The following is a 17640-nucleotide window of genomic DNA, read 5'->3' as shown; positions in this document are numbered from 1 at the left end:
CGTTATACTGAAGAAGAGAGCGAAGTGTTCTCCTCACACGTTCCACAATATCTTGGGTAAACATGTTTGGAAATGTCAACAACTTGGTTTAACCAGGTCCAGCTGGTATTGGCTTTAACCTAAAGTGTTTTAGTTGTCTACTCAAAAGGTTACCTCAATTGGGTTGTATTTATTTTTTAGGTATTTCTATTTTCAGAAATGATTAAACAGGAAACCAGGACATTGTGCTTCACTGCTTTGTGTTATTATTGAGAACACTACATTAAGAAAAAAAACCCAATAAAAACATGTGTACCAATTCACTCCCATCACACCTTGGAGATTACGTAGGAAAATTGGTTCATTGGTCTACTCATGTATATCCGATAGTTTCCACGAGGAGGAGCTTGCACCCGTCCCAAATGCAAAATTTGATCTGGCTTTTGATCGTCACATCCACACAAAGCAGGTAAAAAACACCAAAACCACCTGTCAGTCGGCAACTGTCACAATTGCTCATATCCACTCACGCAATCACACTCTGTCTTAAACTTGTGACCTCATTGCATTTGGTTTCCTCTCCTCTAATGTTTCATAACGACGGTGGAGGGTTTTCTTGTCACGTCTCATTCTCAGCACACACACACACACACACACACACACACACACACACACACACACACACACACACACACACACACACACACACACACACACACACACACACACACACACACACACACACACACACACAGTCACAGCCACACACTGACACGACTGCTCCAAGACAGTTTCAATCAGTCTGTGAGAAAATGTAATTTCTTCCGCTGTTTAAATTCTTTGAGACAGGCTTAGCCACAGCAGGGTTGTGGTGTCTTACCCCAAACGAGCATCAGGGGGACGTGCTGAAGACCAAGTACGATACATGGAGCGCCCACTGGACCTGGATGGCAGATACAGCAAACCTTCAGAGGTCTAGTGGAGTCCATGACTCAGAGCGTGCGGGCTGTTTTGGCAGTTTAAGAGGGGCCTACATAATATTTGACAGGGGGGGTCATAATGTTATGGCTGTTCAGTTTACGTCTCTGTATGCCAACATGCTGAGCATAACAAAGTTTCAGAGTATTACAGCAGTGTGAACAGAGGGCCTCATAATGAAACAAACAGCATATTTGACATCTGTTTAAAGTGTTACATGCACTCATAATTAATCAATATTTTTGCGGTGCTTTTCTTTTTCTTTTTCTTTTTTTCTTCACTCGAGTGAACACTGCTTGGCGTCTAAAACGCACGGGAGCTCAGGAAGCTGATGAAATTGTGTTTCTGCGCTGGCAGATATCAGTCGATGTTTTGATTTGCAGTCTGATGGGACCGCCACGCTCAAAGAAATCACGTGTGTGTGTGTGTGTTTATGTGCCTTTTGTGTCGACTGCCATAATCACTATAATAACTTCTGCGGAACGTCACAGTCCCCACGGGTGCTGTGTTTGTGCATCGGGGACCAATGTAGGAGGGGGCTGAGATCGAAAAGACTGTCAGACTCCTGTGTTCTTTCTGTTGTGCCTTTTTTTTTTTTTTTTTTAGACGTTCCGTCTGTATAGGATCCCACACATCTTTCTATCCACCCATGAGCTTTTTCCTTCTTCCCTTTAGCTCACCATTATGGTCACAGGAATGAAAGAATTTCTGCCGGGTGTCTGGCCAAATATTTGATAAAGCTTCACATTGCCCAGATAGACCTTGGACTCATGGACAAATTCCTTTGCTAACAAAGGGGATTTCATTACATGAACAGGCTTTGCTGGCTGGGTGTGTGTGTTTGTGTGTGTGTATGTGTGTGTGCGCGTGTGCGTGTGCGTGCATTGCTTAAATTGAGAGACTAAATCAAGCCAATATTGGTAAAGTAAATTCAATGCATTCTCATCAATGACGCTCACTAATCTCAGCCTTGTCTACTTCCCGTTTAAATTTTCATGCTCTGCGTTTGGACGTCATCGGCTTCAGACGTTTGTTTACAACAAACTGCCTTGAGCTCCGTGTTTCTGCCTCTGTTACTAATAGATTTAATCACCACTGGTTTTCTGTTCTCTGCCCACATCAACGACACTGACTGTATGATATTATAGATTGTTTTAATTATGAACGCGCCGCTGACGTGGAACTCGTAGGATTCGCCGAGTTTCACTCTGTGAACCAATCAGGCTCGGACAAAGGCTAGTCTCATAGGCCACTCCCAAAGTCAGCTCGGAAACACAAATAGAGGTAAAACGACAATGAAAATTGAGACGCTTAAGACAAAATACTAAAATATAATTTTACCTGAATGGAATGGATGATAGAGGGAAAGCCAGTGTAAACGGATGCGTTTTGTGGTGCAATTTGAAGGTAGGTAAAGATGTAAACATCCAGACGTCCTGTGGGCGAGTGCTCCGGTCAACGGGAAGAGCGGCTGAAAGATCTCAAGAGAAAAGCAGCAGAGGAGGACCTGAGCGTATGGGAGGGTGCGTGTCTTTCTAGAGGGTTCAGTGAGGTGTGACGGAGCACGATTATGGAGGGCTTTCAAAGTGATGAGCGGGATTTTACAGTCAATATGAAAACAGATCTTTTTCAGCCAATCAGATTGAGACAGAGTAGGCGCTCTTGTACAAACCTGTATGAACAATTTCCACAGAAAGGATGGTAATAAAGACACAAAGAAAAAGGTTTTGTAGGGCTCATAACGCCGAACGCTGAATATTGCAGCTTGAATATTTTCATTCTGTGATGTCATCATGTGCAGAATTAAAGCATAATTGTCATTGAAAAAAAAAAGAAAAAACACATGTAAAATTTCTTTTCTGGAGTTATTTTTACTTTTATTTTTGTTATTCTTGACACACAAATGAGTCAGTCCTGCTTGTATTTTTTTATTTTTGTTTTTGTAATTGCTGGAACAGAATTCAGTGGAAAAATAGGCTTTCGGGGTGTGGTCTCACTTTTCATGTCTGGTGTGAATGAAACATGCCCGGTGGATTTGTGTAAATGAGGAAGCTACTCTTGAGAACCAAACAAGACCGTTTGAAAAGCCGCTTTTGGCGCATTTCCAAAATGCCATTAATGCAGTTCAATGTAAGTGTGACTGCAGTCACGCAGACTTCAAAACAAACCACTTACAGGATGCGTTGGGCGCCAGTGCCGATCTTTCAGTTTCTGCTGGTGTTTTGACCTGCTTGTATATTTTTTTAAATGTTCTTAAAATGTGTATTGCATTTAGGTACAGGACACTGTATTGTTGTTGATTTTATGACATTAAGTCTGATGTTAAAATTGGAAACTGGACTGGAAGCTACATGCATGAATTTAAAATTTTTCAATTTATTGATATATTTCTCACTTAATTCTTGCTGGAGGGACAATCATAAAAGTGAATTTAGCCTATTATCAACAAAATGACACTCCTAAGTCCATTCTGAGCAAAAAGAAGCAAAAAGCAGATTCTTCCGTCATTATAAATCAGCATATAATCTATGTGGGCAACACACTGGTGCAGCAGTTATTACACTTGCCTCATGGCGAGAAAATTCCCGGTTTGGGCATCCGATCGGACCCAGAGTCCAATTGGGGGCTTTTGAGTTTATATGTTCTCATTGTCTTTCCAAAAACATGTTTGAGGTTAATTGGGGTTTCCAAATTGCCTGGAGGTGTGAATGTGTGTGTATGTGGTTTGTCTATCTCGCTGTTTGTTCTGTAATGGACTGACGACATGTCTGTGGTGTGCCCCGCCATGTCCTTAGTCCTTAGCGTCCATTTTTCTCGCATATAGTAAGCTGCATTTATAAGCTCAGACTATCAACAGTATAGCAGCACTTTTTGAAGGAGGAGTCTGAGAGCATTCTGCTTGTTTTCGTTTGACCAGTAGTTGGACAAGGAGCTCAATATCAATTTCATTGGCGTATGTTCATTTCATAAACAGGTTTGAGACATGTTTCGCCTGCTCGATCTCAGGTACTATCCTTCACTACTTAATTCAATAGCATTTTACTTACAAACATTATAACACTTCATGCCAGAACATTTTCACAAACCTGGCCACTGTTTAAGTCTGCTTTTTATGCTGAAAAACATTTTAGATTCTGTTCAAGTTCAGCTTTATACAGTAGCAGTCCCATGTATTTATCTTATTCAACTCAGCTAAAACACGTCCACTTTTCTATAATGTGAAAGCTTGCAGTGAGTAACAATGGCAGAAAACTGTAATAAAAAACATTTTCTCAGGCTCATTGCGGAGGGAGACCTACACATCATCAGGCATATAAAGCTTGTCAGCACACTTCTTTCTCCGTCTGTGATTCTTCTCAATAACCCCTGTTGCCCAGATGAATGATGGCAGGTACTGGATGAAAGCCAGCGCCGGCTTCACTTCGGCTAAAAGTCTTTCTCGGCTCAGCGTTTCATTCAGTACCATTCAATATCAGGCATCGCTGCACAAACCAAAGAGAGATGTGTAATAGAGAGAGAAATAATAAATGGTATAAGATAAAAGAGCGCCCGGTTACTTGCCTATGATTAGCTCTATCAAGTGTGACTGAGGCAATTTAGTGTGCAGTGTTTGTCAATACACTGCTCAAAGGCAGAAAAACAAAAACAAACAAAAAAAAAAACACACAGAGAGGCAGCTCTTTATAATTTCAGCTTTGACCACTCAGAGTCTGCCTTAATTGTTTTAAACAATTACTCACAACAAAACCAATAATAGAACAGTTTAATTTAGAGTAGATGATTGATTACACTAGTTTATTGACATAAAACTAGGATGAAAACCTCGGCTGATATGCATCCACAATCTACGCCGGGCGACAATTTCCAATTACATTTCACAGTAATGAAAATAAGGTTATTGTACTATTCTATTTGATAGAGAGAAAACTTTAGTGGAAAAGATCCTATTCATTCTACTGATAAAGTCTGACGTTTTCTACTATATCTCTATCTACCAGCAGTGTAGCGTGGCCTTTTCTACGCAGTAACTCAAACTGTCTCAGGACTCTTTTCTGTGTCTACTATCTCATTTTAACAAACATTCCCTCCCTGGCGATATGTCTTCTTTCCCATCCTCTTTATCTTGATCTTCTCTCTGCCAGTCTCTCTCTCTCTTTCGCTCTCTCTCTCTCTCTCTCTCTCTCTCTCGCTCTCTCTCTCTCTCTCTCTCTCTCTCTCTCTCTCTCTCTCCCTCTCTCTCTCTCTCTCTCTCAGCCTGTTTGTTTGGAGAGTACAGCTCGTCCAGTACAACATGGAAGTACGTCAACGAGGCTGGCTCCTTCTTAGAAAAGAGCAACAGGAAAAGACCACTCAGAGAGCGAGCGAGAGGGGAGACAAGAGTGGAGGTGGAAGTGGAGGAAGAGGGGGCCTGATGTCATGTAAGAGGGAGAAAATATATGCAGGGTGAGGAGAGGCCAAGAGGTGATGCGCAGCACGTGACATCAATGAATTTATGACATCATAAAGATTTTTGTGTCTATTTACTGCTTCTTCCGGCCCCTCCTCGTCAGATTCATTGCTCTGAACTCTGCCTTCGTGAAAATAAAAGTGACATGATTGCGCCGGGGCTGTACTGTGGTAGATTGGTTGGCGCTCCGCCATCGTGCTTTGTGTCTGTGGAGTTTGCATGTTGTACCTGTGTGTCTGTGGGTTGCGTCGGCGTCCTCCAGCAATGACGTGAATTTGTCTGTCACCCATCGTCACTGCTTTTCACCTAAATCAGCTTCGTGTCCAAGTGACCCCAGAGTGAGTAAAGTAGGTGCAGAGGATGAATGGATGAACCACGTAACAGAAACCCAACTTATAACACCACGAGCACGAAGCAGGGTAGATTTCACATTTAATTGGTTGAGGTTTGGCCACATGCAACATCCATTCAAGACTTACCCTTCAAGCCCAGTTTTAGGGTGAACTTCCATTTAGCAGGTGTGTCAAAAGGGGTACATGGTGGGTAGTACTCCCTCCTCAAAGCAAATACATCCCAAGTTCAAATCTGGAATTTGGGTGCTTTTTAATGAGCACTTTGCATGATCTCCTTTGTGTGGCTTTCGCAAGATTTGCTCCCACAATCTAGAGACGTGTGTACGAGGTGAATTGTGTCTAAATTGACTGTAGATGTGAACGAGTGTGGGGCTGTTTCTCTGTCTTTGCCCTGTGATGAATTGATGACCTGTCCAGGGTGTGTCCTTACGTTTGTCCCTCTCAAGCTAAGATTAAAGCGATTGATAAGAGCAGTTTGGTTTTTTTGAGCCACCCAAATTTTGTTGCACACGAACATGAATGGTTCCTCAAAGTGTCTCAGTCCAAACAAACCGCAGAGCGGCTAAATTATTGCAGCATGGACCAAATAAATCTAATTCTTCAATGCAGTCAGCACACGATCCTCTGCCAAAGACGAATTACATCTGCAAGTCCACGGAAACGGGGTGAAGTATCTTGCTGGGTGAATCTGGTGAACGCAGTAAAATAGAAACCAGCAAAATACTACTTCACAATTCAACAAATAAATTATTGCTCCAGTTTTGATTTCTCTCGGCGAATCCTCCGCAGGAAGAAAAAAAACAATGTACATCATAATAATCTGCCAGCTGCATTCAGCTCAGCATGCGGCATTGTTTCGCAAGTTACAAAATAATGAACAATATCAAAGCATCTATAATTTATGTTTACTTCCTTTCATCTACTGTCAGAAATGCTAAAGGTAACGTGATGCAAGTTGCATGGAAGTGTCATCTCTTCTTTCTGGGTTATGCCACAGTTTGAACCAGCAGCCAGCACAAGCTGGAGAACAGACCAAACTGCTAAATATCATCGCTCCAATAGCCACATTATGTTTTTGAAGTGCATTTTCCTTCTCAGCCCACCCAACACTGAGGCAACACTGAGGCATGCGTTACCGTGATGTTGTCTGTTGCGTGAGGACGACAGTGGAGACGTCAAAAAAATCCATCAACAGATCCACTTGTACGAGCTTCATCAGTGTTCGAATAACCTGCGGGGTTTATGTCACTTAACTGTAAACTTGAAATGCTTGGCTTGAGTTTGGAACAGAGTGAAATTCAAGGAAAAAATAAATATCATCTTTTCACACCTATAACATGAAAAAAACAACCTACAATTAGAATTAACATTTACAGCAATAATCGCTTTATTTTTATTGTAGACTTCAGTTTCTTTTCTGCTTTAGTGACACATAGAACACGTTTTTCCTAAAGTAACATTTTTAAAATACTAGTCGCATGGTTTCCTTGTTTTCGAGCGGCACTTCTTTATCAAGATTTTCCATTTTGGGGGCTTTTTAAGACCCTCAAACTTAATTATTTCCCTACTTAATCAAACTGATGTCCTTGTTCATTCAAATACAGTATATTACAAGAATTTCATTAAAACATTCAATTATGGCAACAGTTTATTATTTTCTTTTCCCCAAAAAAAGCTCTTGAACTCTGTACGACCCACAGAAATTGATGGCAGATTTTCTCGGAAGAAAAAGGGCACCCTCATTCAAGGTGAGGTCTCTGGATAGACTTGACTGCCAGGTATCAAGGATATATTCTCTGGCAAAAGATGTTGCTTTTGAATCTCTTTAATAGGTAACAGTCAATGTCGTGAATAGCGCTAAAGAAAATCCATTCGAGTTTATTGTAGCCCGATGGTGACAGAAAGCTCAAAATCTGTCTTTACACACAGAAACCATGGAGGTGAATCGGTATTTCCACCCCGAGGCCAACAGTGAAGGGGAAAGTCGAGTGCGCTAATGATGAATAGGCGGCCGTTTCTCCTCCGCTCGTATTCTTCTGGCGCTGAGTGAGGAGATAATTAGAGTAAAAGCAGAAGTTATAGCATTCATCTCGGGATGTTCATTCTTTCTCTCTCTTTGTGTCTCCTTCTCTTTATCGCTTCCTCCTGCTTGGATCAGCACTCCTCCTTTGATCTGGCTCTTCACATAACAAGGCCCCAGGGTCTACTGTACAAGACAGCAGAGACGGTCCAAACTTCTGTGTGTGCGTCTGTGCACAATGCCACGCACAATCCACTGCGTGTATACATACTTAAAGTGTTGAATATCATCTTGCTTGTGTCAGACACTCGCCAAATTTCCCCTCAGGGATTAATTCTTCCTCGGGTTTTTTGTTTTTTTCTTTTCTGAGATGTTCACTCAACTTTTCGCAGTAAGAGATGCCACTATATATTAGAAGTACCTCGTGTGTTTGCAGTTCAGTACAGCAGTTAATTAATTGGCAAGAAAGAGATATAGCTGAGCCCTCACTGTAGGAGACGATGAATTGATTGCTATTAGAGGTAGAAAGGTTACAGTGGTATTGTTCAGTTTATATAATTGCTATCATCTACACATTCATTATTCCAGCACTCGATTTATACAAAATATTTTCTGCAAGTGACATTGACACTTGTCGAGTGCCAATTTCGAGTCGTGTCATCCTGTACTTGATCGGATCATTTCATCGTCACCCCATTAGGAGAATTTACAGCAGAAGGTTTTGTTCCAGAGTGGTGAGCTCAACCATCCGGGAGCGACTTGAAGCGGAATTGCTACTCGTCCACATCGAGAGAAACTATTTGAGGTGGTTCTGGCATGATGTTAGTATTCACCTGGTTGCGTCCCGTGGGATTGGCACCTCCAGCTGGGAATAGAGCCAGAGGTCGGCCCAGGACCCGCTGGAGACTATTTCTCCCGGTTGGTCTGAGAGTCTGAGCTGGAGGAAGTTGTGAGGTATGTCTGGGCTCTTTTAGTTACATATTCAACATATTCAGTTTTTCACGGTTATAAACGATCAGCTGTCAGCACAAGATGCTTGATTTTGAAAATGCCTGGATTAACTCTGATTTTATGTCTGACCTTCCCGTCTGGTTCGATCTGACGCAGCTTTCATTAAAAATATGACTTGCCTCATATTGTCCATGGAGTCTAGAGACACTTCTGGGAGGCCCGAGTCAAGAATAGTTGCTGCAGCGGCACCTGAGGAAAGTTAAGTGTTAACTAGGAGCATCATCAAGCCACCCCCCCTAAAAAACTAAACAATTTTACATACCTTCAATCATCAAAATAGGATTGGCACAAACCTATGCACTTTCTCCAGCACTCTCAGCTACAATTAGCAAATACACATATAGAAATAATATCTACTCTTCTTCAATGATGAAGACGTGGGAAAAACATTGTGCGCCAATATGTTTGATAAAGATCAACCATTTCATTTGCATCCTGTGGCATTATGTCTAGTCTCCAATACATTAGTGTTGTGGTTGGGATGGTGAGGTGGTACCTGCTTACGCAAGCGCTTAGGTTGTAAGTATTTTTCAGTGAACAGCAAATAAAGTGGCTTTTTCCAAGGAAACTGTATACCTTTTATATATGACTGTATTTTTGCTTCAGTTACTGGCTCAGCAGCTTCCATATGTGATTTTCAAGTTGCCAGCTAACAGCTGTACTAGGAGAATTCAAACCCTGCTTTATGAGCTGACACTTGAAGTACTTCAACTGTATCTCATCCGCCTTTTTGATGTTTTATTGTGAAATAATCGTGCTTTGTGTCCAAAGAAAGAAAGGGAAGAGCAGGTCTCCGTCTGCTTCCAGATGACCTCTGGTGCCGTTGACTATAGCTGAATCATATTCAGAGCGCAGCACAAACCAAAGACCAAAAAAACAGGATGTGACAGACTGCGGAAGCCGTTTATGTTTGCAGCATAACTGATGTGTACAAATTACTCCAAGTGTTTTGACTCCTTGGTACATAATTCAAGCTGTTGGTGAGACCCAAACTGGAAAAACTCCACAATAACCTTTCATGCATGTAAACAATTTAAGACTAACACAGAGTCTTCTTCCAATTTCAAGGTTAGGGGTTTGATCCCCGTCACTCCCTTTGTCTTCGTATATGGAGGTGCTCTTGGGCAAGACACTGAACCCTCAACGGAGTTGAAGCACCTTGCCCGGCAGCCGTCTCCATTAGTGTGTGAACGATAAGACTGATCATGTGAAACACATTGAGAGTGTTTAAGTGGTGTTCGGTTCAATTAAAATGGCCTATAGAAGCTGTCTGCAACATTTTGATTAGAAATAGAGAGCTAACTTTTTTTTAAATAATTTATGGTTTGTTGCAGCCAAATGTGCATTTTGGGAGCTGTCAGGTAGATTGTGTGTGAGCGGCAGGCTGGACACTCTGAAGGCCTGTTTTGGGTTAAAGGGGCAGGAGGGGGAGGGGAAGGGTTGTTCTGTCCCAGCCAAAGTGTCTCCTGCAGGAGGTGGTGTGTCGGCGTGGAGGGATTCCCGTCCCTCTGAAGTCTGGCAGTTGGTATCTGGTTACTCCTGTAGGTCTGCTATGATTACCCTGCACTCAAATTCCACAGCCCTCATTTACTCCAATCCACTCAGGAATCCGACCGAGTCAGCATCACACTCACAACAAACACACACATACAAACAAACACAAACCTCGCAGTCAGATTTTACACCGGCTCTCAACTCGAAACATTCATCCCAAGTTACCGTGTTTGCCCCCCCCCCCCCGCCCGGTCTGTTTGCCCCAATCACAAACCCTTTGTCGACTAATACAACACAACGCGAGTGTTTATATAACGACTTTGACCGTGAGTGAGGTTTGTGTTGCCGCTGTAGTGCTAACCTGGTTGTAAAATGCCAGATATGCTGTAATCCACATGGAGGCGTTTGTCACCTCACACCAAACTGTAAGGAGAGAAGCGGTAAAGTGGTGGTTTAGCCCTCGACCTCGTCTGTTGCCCTCCTGCTGGAAGGAATGCTGTCACAGACGCTTGACTAGACGCCCAATCAGCTGCTCGTGTGGCCACATGTTGCACAGTTCCTCTGTGATCAGGACTTTGTGTACTTTTACGGGGGCCGGTCAGATTTACGGCATCAGTATTTATACTCGTGTGTGCGTGCTCGTGTGCGTGAATAGGAGCATTTTTAACTCCGTGCCGCCAGCCTCGTACCGGAGAGTCGTCTCGCCGCCGCACACCGCTTCCTTCCTTTGAAAATGAATTTCCCACTGCTTTATTAAAGTCAGTTAGTCTGACATCAACCCAGCACCTCTGTGGGGGTTTTCTGGCCTCTGGGAGAAAGACCCAACAGGACAGAGGACAGTCCAGCTCACAATCAACAGGCAACCAAGGAAATGCCTCGTTTCTTACGAAGCGTAATTGAAAAAGAAAAGGGAGAGAAAATTGTAGTCATCGCAAACTTGTCTCCTGCTGATATTGCACCCATCAGTCATTTTTCATGGGTTATATTTTGTGTGTTCGCTGACATTTCTCTTGATTTATCATAGTAATAATATACACACACTATACAATAAGAAAGAGAAGCAGCATCACAGAGGGGGGTGTATGCAGTGATTTAATGTGATGTGATGTGCGTGCGGGGGTGTAGAGGGCATTATATGGAATTATAAATGAAATGACGGAATATGGACATCTGAACAATTATTCCAGTGCAGAGGATTTTATGCTGAAAAAACAGGATTTGGAAGGAGAGTCTGTTCTTAAAATATTCACTAGAACAGTCATTCAGTGTGGGGGTGGGGGGTTTAGCAAGAAAGAAGGAGAAGACAAGCATATCTAAATGAAGACAAAAATAGAAATTAAGTAGGATTGTTCTTGACCTAATTAAGTTCAGGTAAACTCTTCTGTTTATTGATTCAACTGTGGACTTATGCACAAAACATTCAGTCGAACTTTACAACTGTGGTTTGTATATGATCGGCTGAAGCAAGTTTTACTATACAAGAGCGTTTCCAGTGAAAACACGTTTTCTTCATTTTGGTTTCAGAAAAGTTTCGCCTTTTAGGAAACGTTTGGAAAACGATGTTCAAAACGCATGTGCACCACCGCCATTGTAGACAGTTCTTCTGCGACTAAATTGTCAATAACAACAATAGCAGATTCCAGAGTGGCGTGACGTCCAATGAATATTCTCTTGCGACTTGGAAGTTTTATAGTTGAGTCTCCCATAAAAGCAATCTAGCTTTGTCAGGTGTCCATTGGAATGTCTGTGTACCCGCCATTGTTCATTTTTGTAATGTATTGTTATTTCTGTACGTGTGTAGTTTAATTTCACAAACAACCAACAGTAGCCACTAGTGGCCCATCATGAAAACTACATTGTTTTCACCCTTTCTGAAGTTTACATGTAAACAGACACTTTTTTTTTCTTTCTTTTTTTTTTAAACAAAAATGCAACACCGATGCATTTACACTCGACACGTGGTCATGTAAACGGGCCTCAAGACTCTGTAATGGACCAATCCTTCTCTTAGAGTTTGTTTAGTTGTCATTACATTTAAATTATATTCAGTTCAAAGGTTTTGGTTTTAATGGAAATTTTAAACTTCATCGGCTAATATTTTATATTTCCATCTTCTCTCTCTCTTCTCTTTCATTTTATATTGTTTCGGCATTTGTCACAATGTTTACGCTTGTTGGCGTAAAGCACTGTAAAGTGCCATGTCGAAATGTGAAACACAAATAACGTTGCCTTGCCTGTCCTGAAAAACAATCATCATGATAAACATAATACAAATCATTTCATCTTTATCTCACAGAAAATGTGGTAGCAATTACCTGCATAATGCAAGAAACTGCTATTTGCTCTACATGCTCCGTGGTCATAAAGTGGTGAAGGGGAAACATCACTTCTTCCTGAACTCGTTCCTGGAGCTCGTTTGTTGCACGTAATTGTAACCTGGTGCTTCTGCCATCTCGGCCGGGGCTAAAAGTGATCCTGCAATCTCAATGGGACCCTCCTAGTTGCATGAGGAAAACGTTTTGGGTGAATTAAAAGAACCACTGATAGGTGACATGATGATATAACACTAAAACTGTCTAAAAACTAGTGGCAGCAAAAATAAAACACATATGTCTGCTTTTCAATTAGTCTGTGTCTACAAATCTGGAGTTTTCATCTCCAACAGCAAAATATTCCACTACTTAAAATATTTATGCACAATATTAATATGCATTTATTGACAATGGAAGGTGTTTTCTAGACATAAAAGCTCAACATTACTGTCAAGATGTCAGATTGTCAGAATGGATAATGTCTAAATGTTTCCCAGATGAAATGGGTCAAAACCGCCTGTGTGTACATAAACAGCAGTGTTGTAGGTGAGCAATAATAAAAACAGTAGTAAGATATTAAATCATTAAGTGCAAAGAAGCTGCAAATGCTGCCATTAGAAAATTGGTATTAAATGTCAGCATTGAAAAAAAAAAAAAAAACATGTGCATGTATTCCTAGTTTAAAAAGGACCTTTTTGTTTCAGCAATCTTAGAACTTTATTTCAAAAACTTCTACGACAAGCAACATCAGTATTTTTTATTTTTTTTGCACTCTCTTCTCAGTCACATGTCGTCTCACTAAAGGAGAATAACTTCTGGCATATAAACTCACTACTTATGGTTGTGACTGCAATCCGCGCACATAAAGAGCCCCGACATGCGACTGTTTCTTGTAACAGAACAATATTGGCTTGAAATTGACAATGAGGGGAGCTGTGCTCTTTCTACTGTCAGTTAAAGTCACACCAAGTCTTCTAATTGACCACATTTGACTGACTGGCTGTGAAGACTTTGAAATCAGAGGGTCTGCATTTTGCACCAGAGGCAAGGAACAACCCAACACACCTACGTAGTACATACACGAGTACACATGTATTTGAACCAATGGGTATGAATGTAAATGTTTTGTGGTGTTGTTTATAATTCTCGGAGGTTAATAAAAACATGACTGCAGGCCATGTGGGGGCTAAATAACCATATGAATGGCAGAAGTGGCCATCACCTTCTTTCAGGCTCCAACCAAGACTTCCACTGTGTAAACATGGCTAGACGGTCCCCACCCCACAACCCCCGTAACCTCCCATCCACAGCCCAAGCCCCCCTCCTGCTGCGGAGCAGGCAGTTGGACAGACTGCGTCTTATCTGCCCCCCAGGGAAGGGGAAGAGGGGGATGGGGTGGGTGGGTGGGTGGGTGGGTGGACGAGCTTTGTGTCTACCGGCGCGGGACTTTGTGTTACACCCCCCACTAACAGACATGTGTGCAAGAATACAGACACACACACACACACGCAGAGGTGGGAAAATAATATATGACACTGAGCACGCAAATGCAAGGACAAAGCATGCTGATTCCTTTCATCTATAAATACTGCATACCAACATTAAAACGGCTTAAGATGAGTCACGGTCAAGCAAATCTACAGCATACTACCTAAACAATCAAAGGGATATTTGTATCTAGTTCAGTGTGAGAAAAATAAATAAATAAATAAATAAATAAAAAATCACTGCGAGCATGAAAAGGTCAAGGCACATCCACACACAAAGAGAGGGCTGCAGCAACCCCCCACTAACCCCCACCTAGACAGGCCTCATCCACACAGTAATATATGATCCCTTTGAGATTTTCATCCATGTCGACTTGACTGCATCACATTATTTCTGCACATTTTGTACCCCATCCCCAAAGTGTTCAGACGTGAGAACCGCAGATCTGCCGTCTTCATAAAACTGTCTCCAGCCATTAGAAGATGGGCAACTAGCAGTCATAAAGGGACTCACAAGGTCAACAACAGAACCCCTTTCTTTCAGCCAGTCCGGCCGTTCCCTTCTGACCTCTCTCGTCAACGAGCTGTTTGTGTCCGCAGAGCTGCCGGCCACTGGATTTCTTTTTCTTTTTTTTTCCTCCCCACATCTTTCTGAGTAAACTCTCAAGGCTGTCGTGCTTGGGAATCCCAGGAAATCAGCATTTTCACTCAAACCAGCCTGTCTGGCACCAACAATCATACCACAGTCAGAGTCAATGAGCTCACATTGTGTCTGCTCTCTCTGATGTTTGATGTGAACATGACATGACCTGCGTTTCCATGATTGTATGCTATGAACTGCTGCCACGTGGTTGGGCAATTGGATAACTGCATGAATAAGTTTGGAGCCTGTGTGGTGAATGTCAATTTATTATCAATTTCCAAAGATAAAGGCTGTATTCTGTTCAAAAAGAATGTTAGATATGCTATTTTTTTTTATTATTTTATTGATTTATTTATTTCTTAAATGCTTTCATAAATCACATGTGAGGCTCTTTGGGTTATATTTACTAGCTGAAATATGGTATGAACTAAAGATTCACTGAAAGAACACAGCACAATGAACCACTGGGCACTGCAACTAATTCACGGCATGATCCCAGTGAACTGGAATATGAACACAATCATGTCCCGATAGTGATATCCCAACAATGTTGTAGGAAACATTATGTTTTAACTGAATCACCTCAATGAGATTCCTCACAATTGAAATGTGACTATCTTCAAGCAAAACCCTATAGTCCAGTTTCACAGTGCTCCAAGCAACTCAAGGTCACCACACTGTTCCTGTTCAACACAATATTGAGTTGCTTAACTTGCAACAGCCATTTGCTCCACAAACACCAAGAACCAGGGACCACAAGTTAAATGTTCTCACAGCATATTTATTCAGAACAACTGTCATAAAGCAATAATCTCACACGTTAACAAAGAAAAACAAAACAATTTGTGCATCATTGGATGGATGATAAAGACTCATTGAAATTGTAGATAAGTAAACGCTTACGTGAAGTTGCTCTGAAATTGTGTGGAATAAATCCAGGTGATAGTCTGCTCCTACTGTCTCTGGCTTTGTCACAAGGTTTCCTTCTTTTCTTTTCTTTTTTAAATCCATTTTAAATATTCAATAATTGGCTTCTATCAGGTCCCAACGATCAAGGCCGACAGGATGAACCTGTTTGGAAGGTAAGAGTTGTTTCTTTGTTTATTTGTTTGTTTTTGTAGGTGGTTGCTTCAGAGACACTTCTCCCAACACACACACACACACACACACACACACACACACACACACACACACACACACACACACACACACACACACACACACACACACACACACACACTGGATTTTCACCGGAGGGGCGCTGTTTCACACACTCCTCCATAATAGACTTACTGAAAAAAATAAACTTCTAAATTGATTTAAAAAAAAAAAAAAAAAAAAAGTTTTTCGATTAAACTCGAAAAAAGCCACATCATTTTTAAATGTATATATGTGATGTGGATTTTTTTTTTTCCTTTCATTTTTTTATCATCTTATCTGCATGTATTTGTATTTGTATATTTCACATTTCATTAAAATTCATTAAAATTTTCCTGTGTACTCTAGTTTTCCCTTTTCCATCAAATGCGCCTGTGTCTTCACTTCAGCCCATTTAATGTGATTTGTCTGTCAGAGCTCTTAATAAACTTTCTTTTTGAAGGTGCTTTATGAATAGAATCATTCATATTATCTTCAGTGAAGCCAAGGGCTTCCTCTCTTATGTGTATCCTTGTGAATAGTTTACATTTAAAGATAATGAGCGCACCTTAAAATGTCTTTATTAGACACATTTTTCCTTAGAGGAAGTTCAAACAAATATTTACTTTGTGAAATGTGTACAAGCTGGTACAAATCTGCAATACTTTAAATGGAATTATTGAATCGGGGTCACTCCGTCTGAGAGAAGTCATGGGTCATGGATATACGGCTGCATGCGAGTGCACACACACACACACACACACACACACACACACACACACACACACACACACACACACACACACACACACACACACACACACACACACACACACACGCGTGCGCGAGCGCACGCGCACGGCTCCGAGCCGCTTTAGTTGTATTAGCAAGGTGGGGGATTATTGAGAAGAGAACATGCAGAGATCCATGGGTTTTAAATGCATCGAGCCAAAGAAACAGGTCCCAACGTGTAGAAATGTTTTTTTGGCATGACCACACTGTTTCTTTAAAATTCTATGATAGATCCAGACATTTATCTGGGGGCTAAACAAAGGATTAAATCAAACAGGCGGAGAGGAATACGTGGATATATCATTTCAGAATTACATTGTCTTGTTATCGAGAGGAAATGGCAGTAAACTGAATTCCTGTGTTTGACATCTATTTGTTTCATTATTTAGATAAATCCAAGACTGAAATTTAAATCTAGAAACAGCGGACGAGACACGCAAAGATGCTCCGTTTCACATCCACTCAGTCACCGTCGATAAACATGTCGTTTATTCTCACGTTTTCCATCAAAATCCATGTGTTCTTGAACAGAGTGCGGGACGGCGGGTGTGAGTGGATGAGAGAGGGGGGATTGGATGGCGTGGAAAGTGGGTCTTGTGAATGTAGGTCTCTGAGACAGTGTGTGTGGGTAAAGCAGGCTTACAGTAGTAATCCTCTTCACAGACACCCATCTGACTAGCAACAGGACGAGGCCCAGACAGACACACAGGCACGCACACAAACACACACACGCACACACATAAATACACCCAAAAATGTGTTTGTTAAAAGGGAAATCTGATTAGTTTTGTCTTGTTTTTAGATACACAATAGGTCATAAATAGGCCATAGTCGCTCGCTGATATACGAGATGCTGATGCAAAGTTGTAATCTTCCAGTAAGTCCATTTCCTCAGGTGTGGCACAAAATTCTTTGTGTGATTGTTCAACACATAACAGTCGCCTCCTTTTTTTTTTGTGTGTGCATTTGAATAAAGTGGCTCCTTCA

Source organism: Lipophrys pholis (assembly GCF_963383615.2).
Source record: "Lipophrys pholis genome assembly, chromosome: 12".
Taxonomy (NCBI): domain Eukaryota; kingdom Metazoa; phylum Chordata; class Actinopteri; order Blenniiformes; family Blenniidae; genus Lipophrys; species Lipophrys pholis.
Note: the sequence above shows the minus strand (reverse complement) of the source record.